Genomic DNA, 9,058 nt, shown 5'->3' with positions numbered 1-9,058 from the left:
TTGGATAGGATAGAGGATAGGATTGAGGATAGATTATACGATAGAGGATAGGATAGGATAGAGGATAGGATAGGATAGAGGATAGGAGAGGATAGAGGATTGGATAGGGGATTGGATTGTATAGAAGATAGGAGACGATAGAGTATAGGATAGGATAGATAATAGGATAGAGGATAGGATAGAGGATAGGATAGGATAGAGAATAGGACAGAGGATAGGATAGGATAGAGAATAGGATAGAGGATAGGATAGAGGATAGGATAGGATAGATGATAGGATAGGATAGAAGATAGGATAGGATAGAGGATAGGAGACGATAGAGGATAGGATAGGATAGGATAGAGAATAGGATAGGATAGATGATATTATAGGAAAGAGTATAGGATATGATATAGGATACGATATTATAGAGGATAGGATAGGATAGAGGATAGGATAGGATAGAGGATAGGATAGGATAGAGGATAGGATAGGATAGAGGATAGGATAGGATAGAGGATAGGATAGGATAGAGGATAGGATAGGATAGAGGATAGGATAGGATAGAGGATAGGATAGGATAGAATATAGGATAGGATAGAGGATAGGATAGGATAGAGGATAGGATAGGATAGAGGATAGGATAGGATAGGATAGAGGATAGGATAGGATAGAGGATAGGATAGGATAGGATAGAGGATAGGATAGGATAGAGGATAGGATAGGATAGAGGATAGGATAGGATAGAGGATAGGATAGGATAGAGGATAGGATAGGATAGAGGATAGGATAGGATAGAGGATAGGATAGGATAGAGGATAGGATAGGATAGAGGATAGGATAGGATAGAGGATAGGATAGGATAGAGGATAGGATAGGATAGAGGATAGGATAGGATAGAGGATAGGATAGGATAGAGGATAGGATAGGATAGAGGATAGGATAGGATAGAGGATAGGATAGGATAGAGGATAGGATAGGATAGAGGATAGGATAGGATAGAGGATAGGATAGGATAGAGGATAGGATAGGATAGGATAGAGGATAGGATAGGATAGAGGATTGGATAGGATAGAGGATAGTATAGGATAGCGGATAGGATTGGATAGAGGATAGGATTGGATAGAGGATAGGTTAGGGGATTGGGTAGGATAGAGGATAGAATAGGATAGAGGATAGGATAGGGTAGAGTATAGAATAGGATATAGGATTGGATAGGATAGAGGATAGGATTGAGGATAGATTATACGATAGAGGATAGGATAGGATAGAGGATAGGAGAGGATAGAGGATTGGGTAGGGGATTGGATTGTATAGAAGATAGGAGACGATAGAGGATAGGATAGGATAGAGAATAGGATAGAGGATAGGATGGGATAGAGAATAGGATAGAGGATAGGATAGGATAGAGAATAGGATAGAGGATAGGATAGAGGATAGGATAGGATAGAGGATAGGATAGGATAGAGGAAAGGATAGGATAGAGGATAGGATAGGATGGAGGATAGGATAGGATAGAGGAATGGATAGGATAGAGGATAAATTGGATAGAGGATAGGAGACGATAGAGGATAGGATAGGATAGGATGGAGGATAGGATAGGACAGAGGATTGGATAGGATAGAGGATAGGATAGGATAGCGGATAGGATTGGATAGAGGATAGGATTGGATAGAGGATAGGATAGGGGATTGGGTAGGATAGAGGATAGAATAGGATAGAGGATAGGATAGGGTAGAGTATAGAATAGGATATAGGATTGGATAGGATAGAGGATAGGATTGAGGATACATTATACGATAGAGGATAGGATAGGATAGAGGATAGGAGAGGATAGAGGATTGGGTAGGGGATTGGATTGTATAGAAGATAGGAGACGATAGAGTATAGGATAGGATAGAGGATAGGATTGGATAGAGGATAGGATTGCATAGAGGATAGGATAGGGGATTGGGTAGGATAGAGGATAGAATAGGATAGAGGATAGGATAGGGGATTGGATAGGATAGAGGATAGAATACGATAGAGGATAGGATAGGATAGAGGATAGGAGAGGATAGAGGATTGGGTAGGGGATTGGATTGTATAGAAGATAGGAGACGATAGAGGATAGGATAGGATAGAGAATAGGATAGAGGATAGGATAGAGGATAGGATGGGATAGAGGATAGGATAGGGGATTGGATAGGATAGAGGATAGAATACGATAGAGGATAGGATAGGATAGAGGATAGGAGAGGATAGAGGATTGGGTAGGGGATTGGATTGTATAGAAGATAGGAGACGATAGAGGATAGGATAGGATAGAGAATAGGATAGAGGATAGGATAGAGGATAGGATGGGATAGAGAATAGGATAGAGGATAGGATAGGATAGAGAATAGGATAGAGGATAGGATAGAGGATAGGATAGGATAGAGGATAGGATAGGATAGAGGAAAGGATAGGATAGAGGATAGGATAGGATGGAGGATAGGATAGGATAGAGGAATGGATAGGATAGAGGATAGGATAGGATAGAGGATAGGTTTGGATACAGGATAGGATTGGATAGAGGATAGGATAGGGGATTGGGTAGGATAGGGGATAGAATAGGATAGAGGATAGGATAGGATGGCGGATAGGATAGGGTAGAGCATAGAATAGGATAGAGGATAGGATAGAACATAGGATGGGGGATTGGATAGGATAGAGGATAGGATAGGATAGAGGATAATATAGGATAGCGGATAGGATAGGGTAGAGTATAGAATAGGATATAGGATTGGATAGGATAGAGGATAGGATTGAGGATAGATTATACGATAGAGGATAGGATAGGATAGAGGATAGGAGAGGATAGAGGATTGGGTAGGGGATTTGATTGTATAGAAGATAGGAGACGATAGAGTATAGGATAGGATAGAGGATAGGATTGGATAGAGAATAGCATTGGATAGAGGATAGGATAGGGGATTGGGAAGGATAGAGGATAGAATAGGATAGAGGATAGGATAGGATAGAGGATAGGATAGGATAGAGGATAGGATAGGATAGAGGATAGGAGACGATAGAGGATAGGATAGGATAGGATAGAGAATAGGATAGGATAGATGATATTATCGGATAGAGGACAGGATAGGATAGAGGATACCATATTATAGAGGAGAGGATCGAATAGAGGATCGGATAGGATAGAGGATTGGTTAGGATAGAGGATACGATATTATAGAGTATAGGATAGGATAGAGGATACGATAGGATAGAAGATAGGATAGGATAGAGGATAGGATAGGATAGGATAGAGGATACGATAGGATAGAAGATAGGATAGGATAGAGGATAGGATAGGATAGGATAGAGGATAGGATAGGGGATTGGATAGGATAGAGGATAGGATAGGATAGAGGATAGGAGACGATAGAGGATAGGATAGGATAGGTTAGAGAATAGGATAGGATAGAGGATTTGATAGGATAGAGGATAGGATAGGATAGTATAGAGGATAGGATAGGATAGATGATACGATAGGATAGAGGATAGGATAGGATAGAGGATAGGATAGGATAGAGGATAGGATAGCTTCGGATAGGACAGAGGATAGGATAGGATAGAAGATAGGATAGGATAGAGTATAGGATATAGGATTGGATAGGATAGAGGATAGGATTGAGGATAGATTATACGATAGAGGATAGGATAGGATAGAGGATAGGAGAGGATAGAGGATTGGATAGGGGATTGGATTGTATAGAAGATAGGAGACGATAGAGTATAGGATAGGATAGAGAATAGGATAGAGGATAGGATAGAGGATAGGATAGGATATCGGATAGGATAGGGTAGAGTATAGAATAGGATATAGGATTGGATAGGATAGAGGATAGGATTGAGGATAGATTATACGATAGAGGATAGGATAGGATAGAGGATTGGGTAGGGGATTGGATTGTATAGAAGATAGGAGACGATAGAGTATAGGATAGGATAGAGGATAGGATTGGATAGAGAATAGGATTGGATAGAGGATAGGATAGGGGATTGGGAAGGATAGAGGATAGAATAGGATAGAGGATAGGATAGGATAGAGGATAGGAGACGATAGAGGATAGGATAGGATAGGATGGAGGATAGGATAGGATAGAGGCTAGGATAGGATAGAGGATAGGATAGGATAGAGGATAGGTTAGGATAGAGGATAGGATAGGATAGAGGACAGGATAGGATAGGATAAGATAGAGGATAGGATAGGATAGAGTATAGGATAGGATAGAGGATAGGGTAGGATAGGATAAGATAGAGGATAGGATAGGATAGAGTACAGGATATAGGATTCGATAGGATAGAGGATAGGATTGAGGATAGATTATACGATAGAGGATAGGATAGGATAGAGGATAGGAGAGGATAGAGGATTGGGTAGGGGATTGGATTGTATAGAAGATAGGAGACGATAGAGTATAGGATAGGATAGAGGATAGGATTGGATAGAGAATAGGATTGGATAGAGGATAGGATAGGGGATTGGGAAGGATAGAGGATAGAATAGGATAGAGGATAGGATAGGATAGAGGATTGATAGACTATAGAGGATAGGATAGGATAGGATGGAGGATAGGATAGGATAGAGGATTGGATAGGATAGAGGATAGGATAGGATAGCGGATAGGATTGGATAGAGGATAGGATTGGATAGAGGATAGGATAGGGGATTGGGTAGGATAGAGGATAGAATAGGATAGAGGATAGGAGACGATAGAGGATAAGATAGGATAGGATAGAGAATAGGATAGGATAGATGATATTATAGGAAAGAGTATAGGATATGATATAGGATACGATATTATAGAGGATAGGATAGGATAGAGGATAGGATAGGATAGAGAATAGTATAGAGGATAGGATAGAGGATAGGATAGGATAGAGAATAGGACAGAGGATAGGATAGAATAGAGAATAGGATAGAGGATAGGATAGAGGATAGGATAGGATAGATGATAGGATAGGATAGAGGATAGGATAGAGGATAGGATGGGATAGAGAATAGGATAGAGGATAGGATAGGATAGAGAATAGGATAGAGGATAGGATAGAGGATAGGATAGGATAGATGATAGGATAGGATAGAGGATAGGATAGGATAGAGGATAGGAGACGATAGAGGATAGGATAGGATAGAGGATAGGATAGGATAGAGGATAGGATAGGATAGAGGATAGGATAGGATAGAGGATAGGATAGGATAGAGGATAGGATAGGATAGAGGATAGGATAGGATAGAGGATAGGATAGGATAGGATAGAGGATAGGATAGGATAGAGGATTGGATAGGATAGAGGATAGTATAGGATAGCGGATAGGATTGGATAGAGGATAGGATTGGATAGAGGATAGGTTAGGGGATTGGGTAGGATAGAGGATAGAATAGTATAGAGGATAGGATAGGGTAGAGTATAGAATAGGATATAGGATTGGATAGGATAGAGGATAGGATTGAGGATAGATTATACGATAGAGGATAGGATAGGATAGAGGATAGGAGAGGATAGAGGATTGGGTAGGGGATTGGATTGTATAGAAGATAGGAGACGATAGAGGATAGGATAGGATAGAGAATAGGATAGAGGATAGGATGGGATAGAGAATAGGATAGAGGATAGGATAGGATAGAGAATAGGATAGAGGATAGGATAGAGGATAGGATAGGATAGAGGATAGGATAGGATAGAGGAAAGGATAGGATAGAGGATAGGATAGGATGGAGGATAGGATAGGATAGAGGAATGGATAGGATAGAGGATAAATTGGATAGAGGATAGGAGACGATAGAGGATAGGATAGGATAGGATGGAGGATAGGATAGGACAGAGGATTGGATAGGATAGAGGATAGGATAGGATAGCGGATAGGATTGGATAGAGGATAGGATTGGATAGAGGATAGGATAGGGGATTGGGTAGGATAGAGGATAGAATAGGATAGAGGATAGGATAGGGTAGAGTATAGAATAGGATATAGGATTGGATAGGATAGAGGATAGGATTGAGGATACATTATACGATAGAGGATAGGATAGGATAGAGGATAGGAGAGGATAGAGGATTGGGTAGGGGATTGGATTGTATAGAAGATAGGAGACGATAGAGTATAGGATAGGATAGAGGATAGGATTGGATAGAGGATAGGATTGCATAGAGGATAGGATAGGGGATTGGGTAGGATAGAGGATAGAATAGGATAGAGGATAGGATAGGGGATTGGATAGGATAGAGGATAGAATACGATAGAGGATAGGATAGGATAGAGGATAGGAGAGGATAGAGGATTGGGTAGGGGATTGGATTGTATAGAAGATAGGAGACGATAGAGGATAGGATAGGATAGAGAATAGGATAGAGGATAGGATAGAGGATAGGATGGGATAGAGAATAGGATAGAGGATAGGATAGGATAGAGAATAGGATAGAGGATAGGATAGAGGATAGGATAGGATAGAGGAAAGGATAGGATAGAGGATAGGATAGGATGGAGGATAGGATAGGATAGAGGAATGGATAGGATAGAGGATAGGATAGGATAGAGGATAGGTTTGGATACAGGATAGGATTGGATAGAGGATAGGATAGGGGATTGGGTAGGATAGGGGATAGAATAGGATAGAGGATAGGATAGGATAGCGGATAGGATAGGGTAGAGTATAGAATAGGATATAGGATTGGATAGGATAGAGGATAGGATTGAGGATAGATTATACGATAGAGGATAGGATAGGATAGAGGATAGGAGAGGATAGAGGATTGGGTAGGGGATTTGATTGTATAGAAGATAGGAGACGATAGAGTATAGGATAGGATAGAGGATAGGATTGGATAGAGGATAGGATAGGATAGAGGATAGGAGACGATAGAGGATAGGATAGGATAGGATAGAGGATACCATATTATAGAGGAGAGGATCGAATAGAGGATCGGATAGGATAGAGGATAGGATAGGGTAGAGTATAGAATAGGATATAGGATTGGATAGGATAGAGGATAGGATTGAGGATAGATTATACGATAGAGGATAGGATAGGATAGAGGATAGGAGAGGATAGAGGATTGGGTAGGGGATTTGATTGTATAGAAGATAGGAGACGATAGAGTATAGGATAGGATAGAGGATAGGATTGGATAGAGAATAGCATTGGATAGAGGATAGGATAGGGGATTGGGAAGGATAGAGGATAGAATAGGATAGAGGATAGGATAGGATAGAGGATAGGATAGGATAGAGGATAGGATAGGATAGAGGATAGGAGACGATAGAGGATAGGATAGGATAGGATAGAGGATACCATATTATAGAGGAGAGGATCGAATAGAGGATCGGATAGGATAGAGGATTGGTTAGGATAGAGGATACGATATTATAGAGGATAGGATAGGATAGAGGATAGGATTGAGGATAGATTATAGCATAGAGGATAGGATAGGATAGAGGATACGATAGGATAGAAGATAGGATAGGATAGAGGATAGGATAGGATAGGATAGAGGATAGGATAGGGGATTGGATAGGATAGAGGATAGGATAGGATAGAGGATAGGAGACGATAGAGGATAGGATAGGATAGGTTAGAGAATAGGATAGGATAGAGGATTGGATAGGATAGAGGATAGGATAGGATAGTATAGAGGATAGGATAGGATAGATGATACGATAGGATAGAGGATAGGATAGGATAGAGGATAGGATAGGATAGAGGATAGGATAGCTTCGGATAGGACAGAGGATAGGATAGGATAGAAGATAGGATAGGATAGAGTATAGGATATAGGATTGGATAGGATAGAGGATAGGATTGAGGATAGATTATACGATAGAGGATAGGATAGGATAGAGGATAGGAGAGGATAGAGGATTGGATAGGGGATTGGATTGTATAGAAGATAGGAGACGATAGAGTATAGGATAGGATAGAGAATAGGATAGAGGATAGGATAGAGGATAGGATAGGATATCGGATAGGATAGGGTAGAGTATAGAATAGGATATAGGATTGGATAGGATAGAGGATAGGATTGAGGATAGATTATACGATAGAGGATAGGATAGGATAGAGGATTGGGTAGGGGATTGGATTGTATAGAAGATAGGAGACGATAGAGTATAGGATAGGATAGAGGATAGGATTGGATAGAGAATAGGATTGGATAGAGGATAGGATAGGGGATTGGGAAGGATAGAGGATAGAATAGGATAGAGGATAGGATAGGATGGAGGATAGGATAGGATAGAGGCTAGGATAGGATAGAGGATAGGATAGGATAGAGGATAGGTTAGGATAGAGGATAGGATAGGATAGAGGATAGGATAGGATAGGATAAGATAGAGGATAGGATAGGATAGAGTATAGGATAGGATAGAGGATAGGATAGGATAGGATAAGATAGAGGATAGGATAGGATAGAGTATAGGATATAGGATTCGATAGGATAGAGGATAGGATTGAGGATAGATTATACGATAGAGGATAGGATAGGATAGAGGATAGGAGAGGATAGAGGATTGGGTAGGGGATTGGATTGTATAGAAGATAGGAGACGATAGAGTATAGGATAGGATAGAGGATAGGATTGGATAGAGAATAGGATTGGATAGAGGATAGGATAGGGGATTGGGAAGGATAGAGGATAGAATAGGATAGAGGATAGGATAGGATAGAGGATAGGAGACTATGGAGGATAGGATAGGATAGGATGGAGGATAGGATAGGATAGGATGGAGGATAGGATAGGATAGAGGATTGGATAGGATAGAGGATAGGATAGGATAGCGGATAGGATTGGATAGAGGATAGGATTGGATAGAGGATAGGATAGGGGATTGGGTAGGATAGAGGATAGAATAGGATAGAGGATAGGAGACGATAGAGGATAAGATAGGATAGGATAGAGAATAGGATAGGATAGATGATATTATAGGAAAGAGTACAGGATATGATATAGGATACGATATTATAGAGGATAGGATAGGATAGAGGATAGGATAGGATAGAGAATAGGATAGAGGATAGGATAGAGGATAGGATAGGATAGAGGATAGGATAGGATAGAGG

Source organism: Halictus rubicundus, unplaced genomic scaffold, assembly GCF_050948215.1.
Source record: "Halictus rubicundus isolate RS-2024b unplaced genomic scaffold, iyHalRubi1_principal scaffold0023, whole genome shotgun sequence".
NCBI classification, from domain to species: Eukaryota; Metazoa; Arthropoda; class Insecta; order Hymenoptera; family Halictidae; genus Halictus; species Halictus rubicundus.
This window is presented reverse-complemented; position numbering follows the sequence as displayed.